At 42.3% G+C, this 14,407-nt stretch overlaps 1 protein-coding gene and 1 pseudogene across 3 annotated transcripts in view; one reads left to right on the top strand and one right to left on the bottom strand.

The window, feature by feature from the left end:
• LOC140394112 (guanine nucleotide-binding protein subunit alpha-12-like) overlaps positions 1–14,407 on the bottom strand; it is a 130,780-nt gene that overhangs the window by 46,597 nt on the left and 69,776 nt on the right. The gene's annotated exons all lie outside the window — the stretch shown is intronic.
• Positions 12,653–12,870, top strand: LOC140394635 (U2 spliceosomal RNA; annotated as a pseudogene).

The following is a 14,407-nucleotide window of genomic DNA, read 5'->3' as shown; positions in this document are numbered from 1 at the left end:
TATCCACTCTGTCTATGCCCCTCATAATTTTGTAGACCTCTATCAGGTCTCCCCTCAACCTCCACCTTTCCAGTGAAAACAATCCTAGTTTATTCAAACTCTCCTGATAGTCAAGACCCTCGAGACCAGGCAATATCCTGGTGAACCTTCTTTAGGCTCTCCCCAAATCTTCCACGTCCTTCTGATAATGTGACCACCAAAACTGCACGCAATACTCCAAATGCGGCCTAATCAAGGTTTTATATAGCTGCAACATAATTTCCCAACTCTTGTACTCAATACCCCAGCTGATGAATGCAAGCATGCCATATGCCTTCTTAATCACCTTGGCCACCTGTGTTGCCACTTTTAGGGAACTGTGGACATGCACGCCCAGATCCCTCTGCATTTTGAAGTCCCTGAGGGTTCTGCCATTTACAGTATAATTCATACCTAGATTTGATCCTCCAAAATGCACCACCTCGCATTTGTCCGGATTAAACTCCATCTGCCATTTTTGTGCCCAAGTCTCCAATCTATCTATATCCTGTTGTATCCTCTGACACTCCTCGGCACTATCAGCACAGCAACTCCGCCAATCTTAGTATCATCCGCAAACTTACTAAACAGACCATTCACATTTTCCTCCAGATAATTTATATACACTTCAAACAACAGAGGTCCCAGCACTGACCCCTGCGGAACATTACCAGCTACAGGTCTCCGTTCAGAAAATCACCCTTCCACCGCTACTCTGTCTTCTATAACCAAGTCAGTTCTGTATCCATCTAACCAGCCCACCCAGAATCCCACGTGATTTTAGTTTTTGTACCAGTCTGCCAAGTGGGACCTTGTTAAACACCTTACTAAAGTCCATATTTACTACATCCCTTCCCTCATCAATTTTCTTTGTCACCTCTTCAAAAACTCAATCAAGTCGGTGAGACATGACCATCCCCATACAAAACCATGCTGCCTGTTACTAACTAGTCCATTTTCCTCCAAATGTGCATACATCCTGTCCCTCACTCAGTATCTTTTCCAAAAGCTTCCCCACCACTGATGTCAGGCTCACCAGCCTATAATTTGCTGGACTGTCCCTGCTTCCTTTCTTTCTTTTTCTTTAAAAAAAAAAAAAATTTAGAGTATCCAATTATTTTTTTCCAATCAAGGGGCAATTTAGCGTGTTCATTCCTCCTACCCTGCACATCTTTTGGGTTGTGTGGGCGAAACCCACGTAAACACGGGGAGAATGTGCAAACTCCACACAGGCAGTGGCCCAGAGCCGGGATCGAACCTGGGACCTTGGCGCCATGAGGCAGCAGGGCTAACCCACTGTGCCACCGTGCTGCCCTCGCTTCCTTTCTTAAACAAGGGAATACCATTGGCTATTCTCAAGTCGTCTGAAACCTCGCCTGTGGTCAAAGAGGATGTGAAGATATCGGTTAAGGCCCCAGCTATTTCTCCCCTTGCATCCTGCTGTAACCTGGGATAGATCCCATCCGGCCCCGGGGACATATCTACCGTAATGCAATTTTAGGATACTCGACACTTCCTCCTTTGATATATTGACGTTCTCAAGACAGTTCACAAACTTATTCCTGAACTCAACATCCGTCATGTCCTTCTCCCTGGTAAATACCAATACAAAGTACTCTAAGGATTTCACGCACTTCCTGTGGTTGCACGCATAATTTCCCCCCATTGTCCTCAAGTGAACAAAGAACAAAGAAAAGTAAAGCACAGGAACAGGCCCTTCAAGCCTGCGCCGACCATGCTGCCCGTCTAAACTACAATCTTCTCCAATTCCGGGGTCCGTATCCCTCTAATCCCATCCTATTCATGCATTTGTCAAGATGCCCCTTAAACATTACTATCGTCCCTGCTTCCACCACCTCCCCCGGCAGCGAGTCCCAGGTACCCATTCCCTTCTGTGTAAAAAACTTACCTCGTACATCTCCTCTAAATCTTGCCCCTCGCACCTTAAACCTATGCCCCCTAGTAATTGACCCCTCTACCCTGGGAAAAAGTATCTGACTATCCACTCGGTCTATGCCCCTCAGAATTTTATAGACCTCTATCAGGTTGCCCCTCAACCTGCTTCGTTCCAGTGAGAACAAACCAACTTTATTCAACCTCTCCTCATAGCTAATGCCCTCCATACCAGGAAACCGCCTGGTAAATCTCTTCTGCGCCCTCTCTAAAGCCTCCACATCCTTCTGGTAGTGTGGCGACCAGAATTGAACACTATACTCCAAGTGTGGCCTAACTAAGGTTCTAAACAGCTGCAACATGACTTGCCAATTCTCATACTCAATGCCCCGGCCAATGAAGGCAAGCATGCCGTATGCCTTCTTGACTACCTTCTCCACCCGTGTTGCCCCTTTCAGTGACCTGTGGACCTGTATACTCTTGAGGGTTCTACCATTCACTGTATTTTCCCTACCTGGATTAGACCTTCCAAAATGCATTACCTCACATTTGTCTGGATTAAACTCCATCTGCCATCTCGCCACCCAAGTCTCCAAATGATCTAAATCCGGCTGTATCCTCTGACAGTCCTCATCGCTGTCCGCAATTCCACCAACCTTTGTGTCGTCCGCAAACTTACTAATCAGACCAGTTACATTTTCCTCCAAATCATTTATATATACTATGAACAGTAAAGGTCCCAGCATTGATCCCTGCAGAACACCACTAGTCACAGCCCTCCAATTAGAAAAGCACCCTTCCATTGCTACTCTCTGCCTTCTGTGACCTAGTCAGTTCTGTATCCATTTTGCCAGCTCACCCCTGATCCCGTGTGACTTCACCTTTTGTACCAGTCTGTCATGAGGGACCTTGTCAAAGGCCTTACTGAAGTCCATATAGACAAGTGGGCCTATTCTTTCTTTTGCTACCCTCTTGCTCCTAATATATGCATAAAAAGCCTTGGGATTCTCCTTGACCATGTTTGCTAAAGACAATTCATGGCCCCTTTTAGTCCTCCTAGTTCCACGTTTAAGTTCCTTCCTACTTTCACTGTACTCCTCAAGGGCGGTTAGTTTTTAGATGCCTAGACCTATCGTATGCTTCCTTTTTCCTCCCACTATGAAGGCCAACATACCATATGTCTTATTTACCACCTGCTACACCTGCATGCTTACTTTCAGCAACTAGTGTACAAGGACTCGCAGGTCTCATTGCACATTCCCCTCCATTCAGATAATAATCTGCCTTCCTACTTTTGCTGCCAAAGTAGATAAACCTTACATCCATCCACATTATTCTGCATCTGCCATGTATATTTGCCCATTCACTCAATTTGCCCAAATCACACTGAAGTACTTCTGCTCCCTCACAGCTCACCCTCCAAACCAGCTTTACACCATCTGAAAATTTGGAGCTATTACATTTAGTTCCCTCATCTAAATCATTAATATACATTGTAAATAGCTGAGGTTGTAGCACTGATCTCTGATGTACCGCATTAGTCCCTGCCTGCCACTTGGAAAAAGACCAGCTTATTCTTACTCTTTGTTTCCTGTCTACCAACCAGTTTTATATCCATCTCAATACACTACACCCAATCTTATGTATTTTACTTATATATGCTAACCTCTTGTGGAACCTTGTCAAAAGCCTTCTAAATGTCCAAATAAATCACATCCACCATCTCCTCCTCATAATCACTACTAGTTACATCCTCGAATAATTCCAATAGATTTATCAAGCATGATTTCCCTTTTGTAAATCCATGCTGACTCTGTCCGATCCTGCCGAACTGTTTTGCAAGTATTCTGCTATTAACTCTTAAAATAGACTCCAGCATTTTACCCACTACTGACATCAGGCTGACTGGTCGATAGTTCCCAGTTTTCTCTCTACCTACCTTTTTAAATAGTGGAGTTACATTAGCTACCCTCCAATCCGTAGGAACTGTCTCAGAGTCCATACAATCCCATTTCCAGGGCCACTTCCTTAAGTATTCTGGCATGTAGATTATTAGGCCATGGGGATTTATTGGCCTTCCATCCCATCAATTTCCCCAACACTATTTCCCTACAAATACTGATTTCCCAGTTACTCCCTCTCACTAAATCCTGTGTTCTCCAACATTTCTGGTACGTTATTTGTGTCCTCCCTTGTGAAGACAGAAGCAAAATATGTATTTAGTTGGTCAGTGATTTCTTTGTTCCCCATTATAAATTTCATGGTTTCTGACTGCAAGGGCCCTACATATTCTTCACCCATCCTTTTCTCTTTACATAGCTGTGGAAGCTTCAACAGTCTGTTTTTATGTTCCCCGCAAGCTTACTCTCATACTCTATTTTGCCCTTCTTGATTAATCAGTCCTTCTTTGCTGAATTCTAAACCGATCCCCATCCTCAGATCTGCTGGGTTTTTTTCAGAACAATTTGGATGGATCTTCATTGGATCTAATACCATCCTGAATTTCCTTTGTAAGTCACCTTTCTGTTTTATTTATGTCCCAGACAAGAATGAATAATTGCTGCAGTTCACCTATGTGCTCTTTGAATGTTTGCCATTGCTTACCCACCATCATCCCCTTAAGTAACGTTCCCCAATCCATCATAGCCAACTCTCGCCTCATACCATTGTAGTTTCCTTTATTTAAATTCAGAAACTCAGTTGCAGAATCAACAAGATCACTCACCACCTTGATAAAAAATTCCATCATATTATGGTCATTTATCCCCAAGGGGCCTCCAACAATTAGATTGACAAATTATTCCTTTCTCATTATACAATACACAGTCCAGGATGACTTGCACTCTCGTTAGTTCCTCAATGTACTGGTCCAGAAAACCATCCCGTACACACTCCAGGAACTCTTCCTCTATGGCATTGTTAGTAATTTGATTTGTCCAATGGTTAGCAGTTTCAAATTCCTAGGGGTGCACATCTCCAAAAATCTGTCCTGGTCCACCCACATCGACGCTACCACCAAGAAAGCACAACAGCGCCTATACTTCCTCAGGAAACTAAGGAAATTCGGCATGTCCACATTGACTCTTACCAACTTTTACAGATACACCAGAGAAAGCATCCTATCAGACTGCATCACAGCCTGGTATGGCAACTGCTCGGCCCAGGACCGCAAGAAACTTCAGAGAGTCGTGAACACCGCCCAGTCCATCACACAAACCTGCCTCCCATCCATTGACTCCATCTACACCTCCCGCTGCCTGGGGAAAGCGGGCAGTATAATCAAAGATCCCTCCCACCCGGCTTACTCACTCTTCCAATTTCTTCCATCGGGCAGGAGATACAGAAGTCTGAGAACACGCACGAACAGACTCAAAAACAGCTTCTTCCCCACTGTCACCAGACTCCTAAATGACCCTCTTATGGACGGACTTCATTAACACTACACCCTGTTTGCTTCATCCGATGCCAGTGCTTATGTAGTTACATTGTAGATGTTGTGTTGCCCTATTATGTATTTTCTTTTATTCCCTTTTCTTCTCATGTACTTAATGATCTGTTGAGCTGCTCGCAGAAAAATACTTTTCACTGTACCTCGGTACACGTGACAATAAACAAATCCAATCCAATCTATATGCAGATTAAAGTTACCCATAATTACAATGTTCCTTTACCACATGCATTTCTAATTTCCTATTTAATGCCACCCCCAACATCACCACTCCAGTTTGAGGGTCTATATACAAACCCCACTAATGTTCTCAGTTCTGTCAACCCATATTCCACATCGTCGGAGTCAATATCCTTCTTCACTGTTGCATTAATTTCCTCCAACTCGCAGTGCACCCTACTGCCTTTCCTTTTTATCTGTCTTTCCTAAATACAGAATGCTCCTGGATGTTCAGTTCCCAGGTCACCCTGCAGCTTTATCTCCACAATCCCGACTACATTGTACCTTTTTGCATCTATTTGTGCAGTTAATTCATCCTCTTTATTGTGAGTACTCCACACAGAAGGCATAAAAAGCCTTAAGGCTGGTCTTTTTAATATTCCTTGTCCCATTCCCATTATTTTTTTTACTGTGGTCCTGTTTGATTCTGGCCCTTGATTTCTCTGTCCATCACTTTTCTTATTCCCTGTTCGGTTTTTTCTTCTCATCCTAGTTTCTCCCTCCTCGGACTCCTTGCATAGGTTCCCATTCCCCCCCTCCGAGGAGAACAGTCCCAACTTCTCCAATCTATCTTCATAACTGAAGTTTCTCATCCCTGAAACCATTCTTGTAAACCTCTTCAGCACTCTCTCCATGTGCTCATATAATTGTTATCTTTTTACATCACCTATTCACCCCCCTTCTGCACTGTCGATCTGCCTTTTTCACCAACTCTTTTGTCCAATTAATTGTCAGATTCCTACTAACCTCACTGAATATCACCCTCTAGTCTAGTACCCTGATCTTTTACTCTATTACCCGTTATTTCCACATTGAACCCATTGTAGTTACTATTTCGCAATTAGTCTCTTACTCTGAACAAAACTAAACAATGTATTTCTTGTTAGACAAGAAACATATTGATCCAGAAAGCAACACTGGATTAATTTTTAAAACATTCCCTACTGTGACCTCAGACATTAACTAAACCCCATAATGTCACAACATTAGCATGATCCAGGAATATAGCAAGATAATTAAAAACAAACAATATTTTGTTGCTCTTGCAGAACTTCAACTGCTTGCAGGTACCCCGCTCTATACGATCTCCTGTTTGATAGCCTGCAATGCTTACACAGCCAGGTGAATTCTGCCTTAATTCAACTATCTACACAACATTGTTCTGATGCAGTAGAATCCCACTCAATCAGTCCACTTCCTAACTCTACTCTGCTAAACTTTAACCAGGTCACTTCTTATCCCACTGAAGATAGTCTTTTTTTGTGGCCCAGCACCTTAACCTTTGACTCGAGATTATTCTTTCCAATTTTCACATAGAACCGAACAATATTGCAGTCACTATTTCCCAACTACCCTCCTGCTCTCTTGGTGATCACTCACTAACGAGTATAACTGCTCACCTAAAAAACTTTTAGTTACTGGTCAGGGGTTCTGTGGGATCTTGCATGGCTGATCAGCACGATCCTGGAGCCACATCTTTGACCTCTTTCTTGGCAGGTGTTTTGGGAGGTGGGACGGTCTTTTGATTCTAGATCGATAGATTTCCTTTCTCCGGGCCTCCTCTTATCATCGGGCATCATAGAATCACTACAATGCAAGAGGCAGTCATTCAGTCCATCCAGCCTGCACCGACCCACCGAAAGAGCACTCTACTCAGGTCTGCTCCCCCACTCACCCTGCAATCACGCCTGCCTGCAATCCAACCTGCACATCCCTGGACACTATGAGACATGTTAGCAAGGCCAATCCATCTAACCTGCATATCAATGGACTGTGGGAAGAAACCCAACACCTGGAGGAAACCCACGCAAACATGGGGTGAACGCCCAAACTCCACACAGACAAACTCCACATAGTTACCCATGGTTATGACCAAACCCAGGGCCCTGGCACTGTGAGGCAGCAACGCTAACTACTGTTTCAACGTGTTGCCCTCAACGAATTGTGTCCCTTCAATCAGGAGGTTTCTCCAAGTATGTCTCTTCTGAACAAGAATCTCCCAGGCGTTGACGTCTATGTTGCATTTCTTGAGGTAATGCCTTCAGGGAGTCTTTGAAGTACTTCCTTTGTCCTCCTCTTGTTCGGACAAATGGGCTGGACAAATATGATTTGCTTTGGCAGTCAGGACTCTGACATCCTAAACACATGGCTGACCCAGCACAGTTGGTTACGGATGACCATGGCTTCCATGCTGGTGAGCTTGGCTCCTTCAAGAACACCAATGTTCGTAAATGCTCCTGTTCTCCCAGCTGATGCAGAGAATCCGTCTCAGACAGCATTTATGGTACCTCTCCAGGCACTTGAGGTGATCTCTGTATATTTCTGAACTATATTGAAGAGCTGGGCGGCCGACTGCCTTGGTCCTAAGGATCTTGGTGTCAGCATGGATGTCACAGTTGTCAAAGACTGTCATCCTTAGGTGTCTAAAGGAAGTGCTCACTGATTGGATATCATGTTGGATCTCTGCATTGATGTCAGTCTTAGAGGTTTGGGAAATGTTCGACATTTGGTCGGGTTTCTCCACTGATCTTGATGGAAGGAGATATCGGAACTTACCCTGGAGAAGGTTGGCAAAGGATTAGAGTCTTGTTGAGGTGGAGACCAGTTCTTCAGTATGCTTCCGCGAAGATATCAATCATGGCTTGGAGATTCTCTTTTGAGAGCAGATATGATGATGTCATCCACATACTCACGTTCCACGAGTGATGTCACTTGTTGTCTTCTTGGATTTCAACCAGTTGAGGTTCAAACATTTTCTGTCCATCATGAAGACAATGGGAAGCTTGCTCTTGACAAGGTGAAGGATGGTGGCAATGAAGAGGGATAAAAGGGTGGAGGTGATGACACATCCCTACTTGACTCCAGTCTTGACCTTGAAGGTTTTGGTATTATTTCCATCGGCAACGACTGTCGCTGACATACTGTCATGGAGGAATCGGAGGATATTGATTAATTTCTCTGGATAGCCGTCTTTTGACATGGTCTTCCACAGCACTTCTTGACTGACTGAGTCAAAAGCCTAGGTCAGATCAATGAAGGCCATGTAGTGGTTGATGCTGCTCCTGGCATTTCTCTTGAAGCTGAGCAGTGAAAATTAGCTGTTTCACAGTTTGGTCAGAACCACACTGGTTTTCTCGAAGAATTTCTTCCCCGTGATGGAGAGTAGGGAGATTCCTCAATAGTTCCCACAGTCTAACTTGTCTAATTTCTTGAAGATGGTAGCAATGACAGCATCCCTGAGGTTAGCAGGAATTTCATCTGTCCCAGATTTTCAGCAACAGCTGATGGAGAGGATGGGTAATCTCTTCTCCTCCAAGTTTGAACAGATACAAAGCTTTTAAATTTGGTCTATTGTCAAATTTCCTCTCTCTTTATTTTCTGATAACCATCCACCACATCTCACCCCATCTACGGCTCTAGCTTTGCCAGGACTCTGGTCCCAGAATGATTCAAATGAAGGTGGATGGTGAAAGGTGGTTGGTCACCCATTGCTCATTAAAATTACTCTGCCTTGAATGCAAATGTACATTCCATGAACTCTTCAGTCTCCCTTTCGACAAGTAGTCACGAGAGCCCTGCACAGGTTACAGTTGCTCTCTACCATCATTTCCAACCCATCCGCTTCACCCAATTCTAAAATTTATCTGAAAAAGATAACCGTTCAAGCATGTTTTTTGACCACGCAAGGTTGAAATCCTTCTGAAATAGTGGATTTTCTTTCATTCAAGGGATACAGGCTTTGCTGGCTCGGTCAGCTGTTATTGCCCACCCCTAATTGCCCTCAAGGAGGTGATAGTGAACTGCCATCTTGAACCGCTGCAGTTTATGTGGCATAGGTACCCCCCATAGTGATGTTAGGGAGGGAGTTCCAGGATTTTGGCCCAGCAGTGAAGGAACAGTCAGGGTGGTGAGCGGCTTGCAGGGCAACTTGCAGATGGTGTTGGTTCCATGTATCTGCTACCCTTGTCCTTCTAGATGGTAGTGATCATTGGTTTGGAAGGTTTGGAAGGTACAGTTCAAGGTACCTTGTTGAGTTCCTGCAGTGCATCTTGTGCTCAAGAATAATCTCTCACTGTTAAACTCATTCACATGGTCTTAATTTACATATAACCCAACAACCAAAGATGGAATCAAATAAACAGAACAGTTGATCATTCAATCTACATGTAGCACTAATTAATCCATTGCTGGCTCAATCTAGCCAACATACAAGACACAAATATACAAGCTTAAACAAACATTCGTATTGAACACAGGCAAATCAAAGTACAATAGAATAAATAAAAAAATCAATTCCTGTAAAGGATCATACTTTATTAGCAGTTCACATTCCGCTGGCTAAGCAGGCTGAAATTGTGGATGTGTCAGTTATTAAAAAGTAGTCTTTAAGATAGATTTTGAGAACTGTACATGTTCAGTTTTTCTCCTAAAACCTAATGTCCAAGAAGGGGCTCAATTTAATTTTCAATTCGTACTTACCAAGGATGTTGAAAAATCCTTTCCCGCACACCATCAACAAAATCACTTAGATTTTCTTTAGACAAGCAGCAATGCATTGAAGGTCAGCAGTGTGCACAGTGATGAAAGGGGCTATATAGCCTAGGTGATGGAATCACGCAAGGCGGTCCAGGAGGCCCTTCTCCAAGGTGGACAGATTTAAATAAATGGAGTGAAAGTTTCTGGCAGCCCTGTAGCAAACCTGACAGATGTGCATTCAATATGGACCGGACTGTTTAGGACTGCCAAACAAAATATTCAAAATTGCAATCATAAATGCACAGGTCTCATAACAAGCTCATTAAATAGGTTAAGGGGCCGTTAATTGGTGGCAAGCAAGTTCCTCATTCTCTCTCCCCCATCAGCCCGTTGAAAATTCAAAACCATCCTGGAGATGCCAGAATCCTGAGATTTTTTAAATCATGCCGACACCGGCACCTCACCCTATGACACTTTGAAAATGAGACCGGGAATATCTAAAATGGTGCGCTTCCCTTGACTGATCCCTCGCAAGTTGATGAGCATATGAATTACAGTCAGAAAAGGCAAAAATAATTTAGTTACTCCTTTGATTGAAAATGATAAATTCAAAGTCATGAACAAATTACTGCCCTTAAAAATGAAGGGAGAGGGTTCAGAGAAGAATTGAGAAAAAACAACTGAGATCCTGATGCGTGCAACAAGCGAAGACCTTATGAATCCAACTTCACCAGCAGTGTACAATAATGCTGTTATTGTGGCAGTCACCCATGCAAAGGGAGCGTTGAATAGGAACTGGAACAAGCAGAGCTTTACAGGGTGAGTTTATAGCAGACTCAAGCCAAATAGTGATCAAAAGGACCCAAAACCATTAGCTGTGAAAGCTAGGTCACTCTCTGAAGTATATTCGATTTGCATATATCACCAAATGACAGACAACTAGCTTCATGTCAAGAAGTTTAACCATTTCTAGTAGCTTCTAATAGTAAATACACCCGCACTTATTAAAAAATGATTGAGAGTCAGGTACCTGCACCTTTCGACACCATCTCAGTCAGTGCAATTCTTAAAGGCAAAACATAGCAACCTTAGCTAGCATGTAACTCCTAGTGACCAGTATACAGGGGCACCGCCAAAGATAGTGATTTCCCAATCCATTCACGTATATTTGGAAAATGCATTGATTTTAATAGGGAGCATTAATTCATTTTTCTTAAAAAACCTGTTCTACCATTAGAAAGGGATTAGTAAAGGGATATATTCTCCAGCATTGATGGTTGTGGAACACTGGACAGCAGAGCTATGGGCAATTACCACTCTTAAAATTGACATCCACTGTAAAATCTAATTATGTCAAGTGCAATGATTAAGAATCAACAGATGCATGATATAAATTATTGGTCTTTTTCAAAATGTTTCCAGTAACTGAGATATTCACTCTTTAATAATTGTAAGATGGCTCTTAAATGTGATTAAACTTGTGAAAAGATACGGAATATCAGCTGGCAAACAACATCAAAATGGTCGCATTTTAATGACAAAAAAAAAGTTTAAAATCAAATTCTAATCTCAATCTTCTATAGTATGCACTGAAATTATGACAATGCTTTATATGTAATAGCAGACAGTCTTACCAAATTCTACTGCAGTATAAGGATATACTCTGCAAGATGCCAAGATTAAAAACATTCAGGGACATCATGACATTATATTTTACAGTTGCTGATCAGTATACTTAACTAAATACAGCTTACAAGAATTGAATCCAATAAGCCCAAAACTTGGGGCTTGAAAAACGAGTTACACTACTATAGATTCAAGAGTTGAGTCAATTGTTTTCAAAATCGAGAAAAATGTCTTCTGTTTAAAAATAACAGTTGGACCCAGTTTGATATGTCCATTATATATGAATGAATGTGTTATGCTCATTCAGGATCACACAAAGGATTTTGAACAAAAGTTCCAATGTCACCAAGGCAAATGTGTCATCAAATTCAATGAATCGGGCAACTTATAAACTCACAGAAATATATTAAGATTTTGTAGGATTGCAAAACCCATCTGGCTCACGAATACCTTTCAAGTAAGGAAACCTGCTTCATCTAGCTGGGCTGATGGATACAAGATTCCAGTCTCATATCATATCACTGACTCTAAAAGCCATCAACACAAATGAGAATTTGGGGCAAAATCTTGCCCACATACCAGGTGCAAATAATAAGAAAATGGTAATTCCAAATTGTGTCGATGTCTAGGGAAAAAAACAGATGGACAATCTAGTTGGAAGTAAAATCTGACAGTCGTTTTCTCAAATCAGCCTGCTCAAATCTAAGCTTCAGCTTTAGTTACACAAGTAGATCACTGTCTTATTCAATAAACCATACAAAAATGGACAGGCAAAGACCAGACCATTGGACCTCTTCTGTATAGGAATTTCATTACTCCCCTACCCCAGTCAAAGCTTCCCACCTACCAGCAGTCTTGTAATCTCCTGGGAGAGACAAGGGGCTGGATTCTCCCTCCCGCTGCGCCACATTTCTTTTTGAGCACACCGGCGGGATGCTCCGTTGCGCCGGCTGGTCAATAGGGTTCCCCATTATCATTTCTCGGCCTTTTGGCAAAGATCAAGTGCAGTATCTGCACTGCCTTTTGGCTCAGATCTGGTATGTCTCTCTTGTGGGGACCATGAATTGGATTCAATTTGAATTGTTTTTTGGAGCAGACAAGGAGCTGGATTAAGAGTTTGCCCCTGTCCATACTCTAAGCCCTGGCTTTGTAACTCAGAAAAAGTAATAATAAAAAAAAGGGTTTCCCATTGTGGGGCAGCCCCACGCCGTCGAGAAACTCCCGGGCTGCCGGGAAAACGGAGCATCCCGCCCAAAATATTTTAAAACTTAGATCAATTTACGAAAATAAGAATGCTAGGAAATGTATTTGATCTCCTAAAGCAGTCAAGATGAGCTGTCTGAGGTCACAGAGACAGTGAGGTACATCAGCCAAGAACCCAACTTATTGCGCATCTTATATTGGAAACCTTTCCAGCTGGCAATTTGTTTAAAAGGTTGATGACCTTCTGCAAAAAGAAAACTTCTTGACATCTAACCAGCTTTATGTTTCTGTAAACACAGGCGCCTTTCTATTCACCAACTGGGATAGATCTGGAAGATGATGACTAATATGCATTTATACAGCACTTCTAATGTAGAATAAAATAACAAGGATTTTTGATTTGACACCGGTCTTCCTCAGAGAGAGAGAGAAGACACCAGGTGGGGCTTCAGGAGGAATGGTCTTAAAAAGGTGGGAAATGAGAGAGCCAGGAAGGGAATCCCCAACATTGGTGCCTAGAAGGGCGCAGGAGCAGCTGCCGATGTTGCGGCAAATGCAGAAAAAGATGCACAAGGGCCTCAGTCAGATGAAGCAAGAATCCAAGGGGCAAATGGTTTGTAGGGCTGATTGAGGTTCTAATGGTTGGCCACAGAGGGCCTTAAAGAAAATGGATGAGAATTTTAAATTTAAGATATCAATGAACTGGGATACATTTGGAAGGGTGCAGCCAGTCAATAATCTGAAGTTATTGCTTTGCTACCAGCTCCAAATTCATCACAACTCTTTTTAAAGCGATGTCAATGTAAATTTTAAAAGCAATATAAACTATTTACTTACAATTTATCTTTTCATAGAGCAAAAGGAACCTTTATTGCTAGGAATAAAGGAACCTCATAGAGCAAAAGTTATAAGGAACCTCAGTGAAATCCAAACAAAGCTTTGATTTGACAGCAAACAATTCCACAAGACTTCCAATAAATTAACAAATTTAAATAAGCATGCATGGTGGTGCTGCAATGTTAACTCTCATCGCTCATACCGATCATGGCCTTTTTAGTTTTTAGACGGGACGTAGCTCATCAGCAAGTAGGGGCAATAAACTGTCAAATCTGCTTAAAGAACTCTGTTCTTCCAATGAATTGGGAGTGTTATGGATATTTTGCAGAGACAATCTCTGTTTGTGATGAAATCCTGAACCTTTGTTTTTGCAGAGGAACCCAACTTAGTCATCGCTATAGTATCGTGGCTGTCAAATGGTATATGCATCCTCTGGGGATAAAGTGGGAGAAACTTTCTAAGGTAGATTTAACTTTCATATCCTCATTTTAAATTTGTTATTCTTGGTGTAGCTTAAATGTTCCTCAACAATGTGAGGCAGAAAAATCTGTTGAAAACTTCAGTCACTTACATACTTTTAAACAAAATATCTAACTCTTGATCAATATTGCTTCTGAACCACACAACCCACACCTCCCAGTGCAGGTCATGCACAAAATTATTTTAAAACTCTCTTGAAACCTTTTT

This window comes from Scyliorhinus torazame, chromosome 17 (assembly GCF_047496885.1).
Source record: "Scyliorhinus torazame isolate Kashiwa2021f chromosome 17, sScyTor2.1, whole genome shotgun sequence".
Lineage (NCBI taxonomy): Eukaryota > Metazoa > Chordata > Chondrichthyes > Carcharhiniformes > Scyliorhinidae > Scyliorhinus > Scyliorhinus torazame.
Note: the sequence above shows the minus strand (reverse complement) of the source record. Positions and strands in the feature narration are given on the sequence as shown.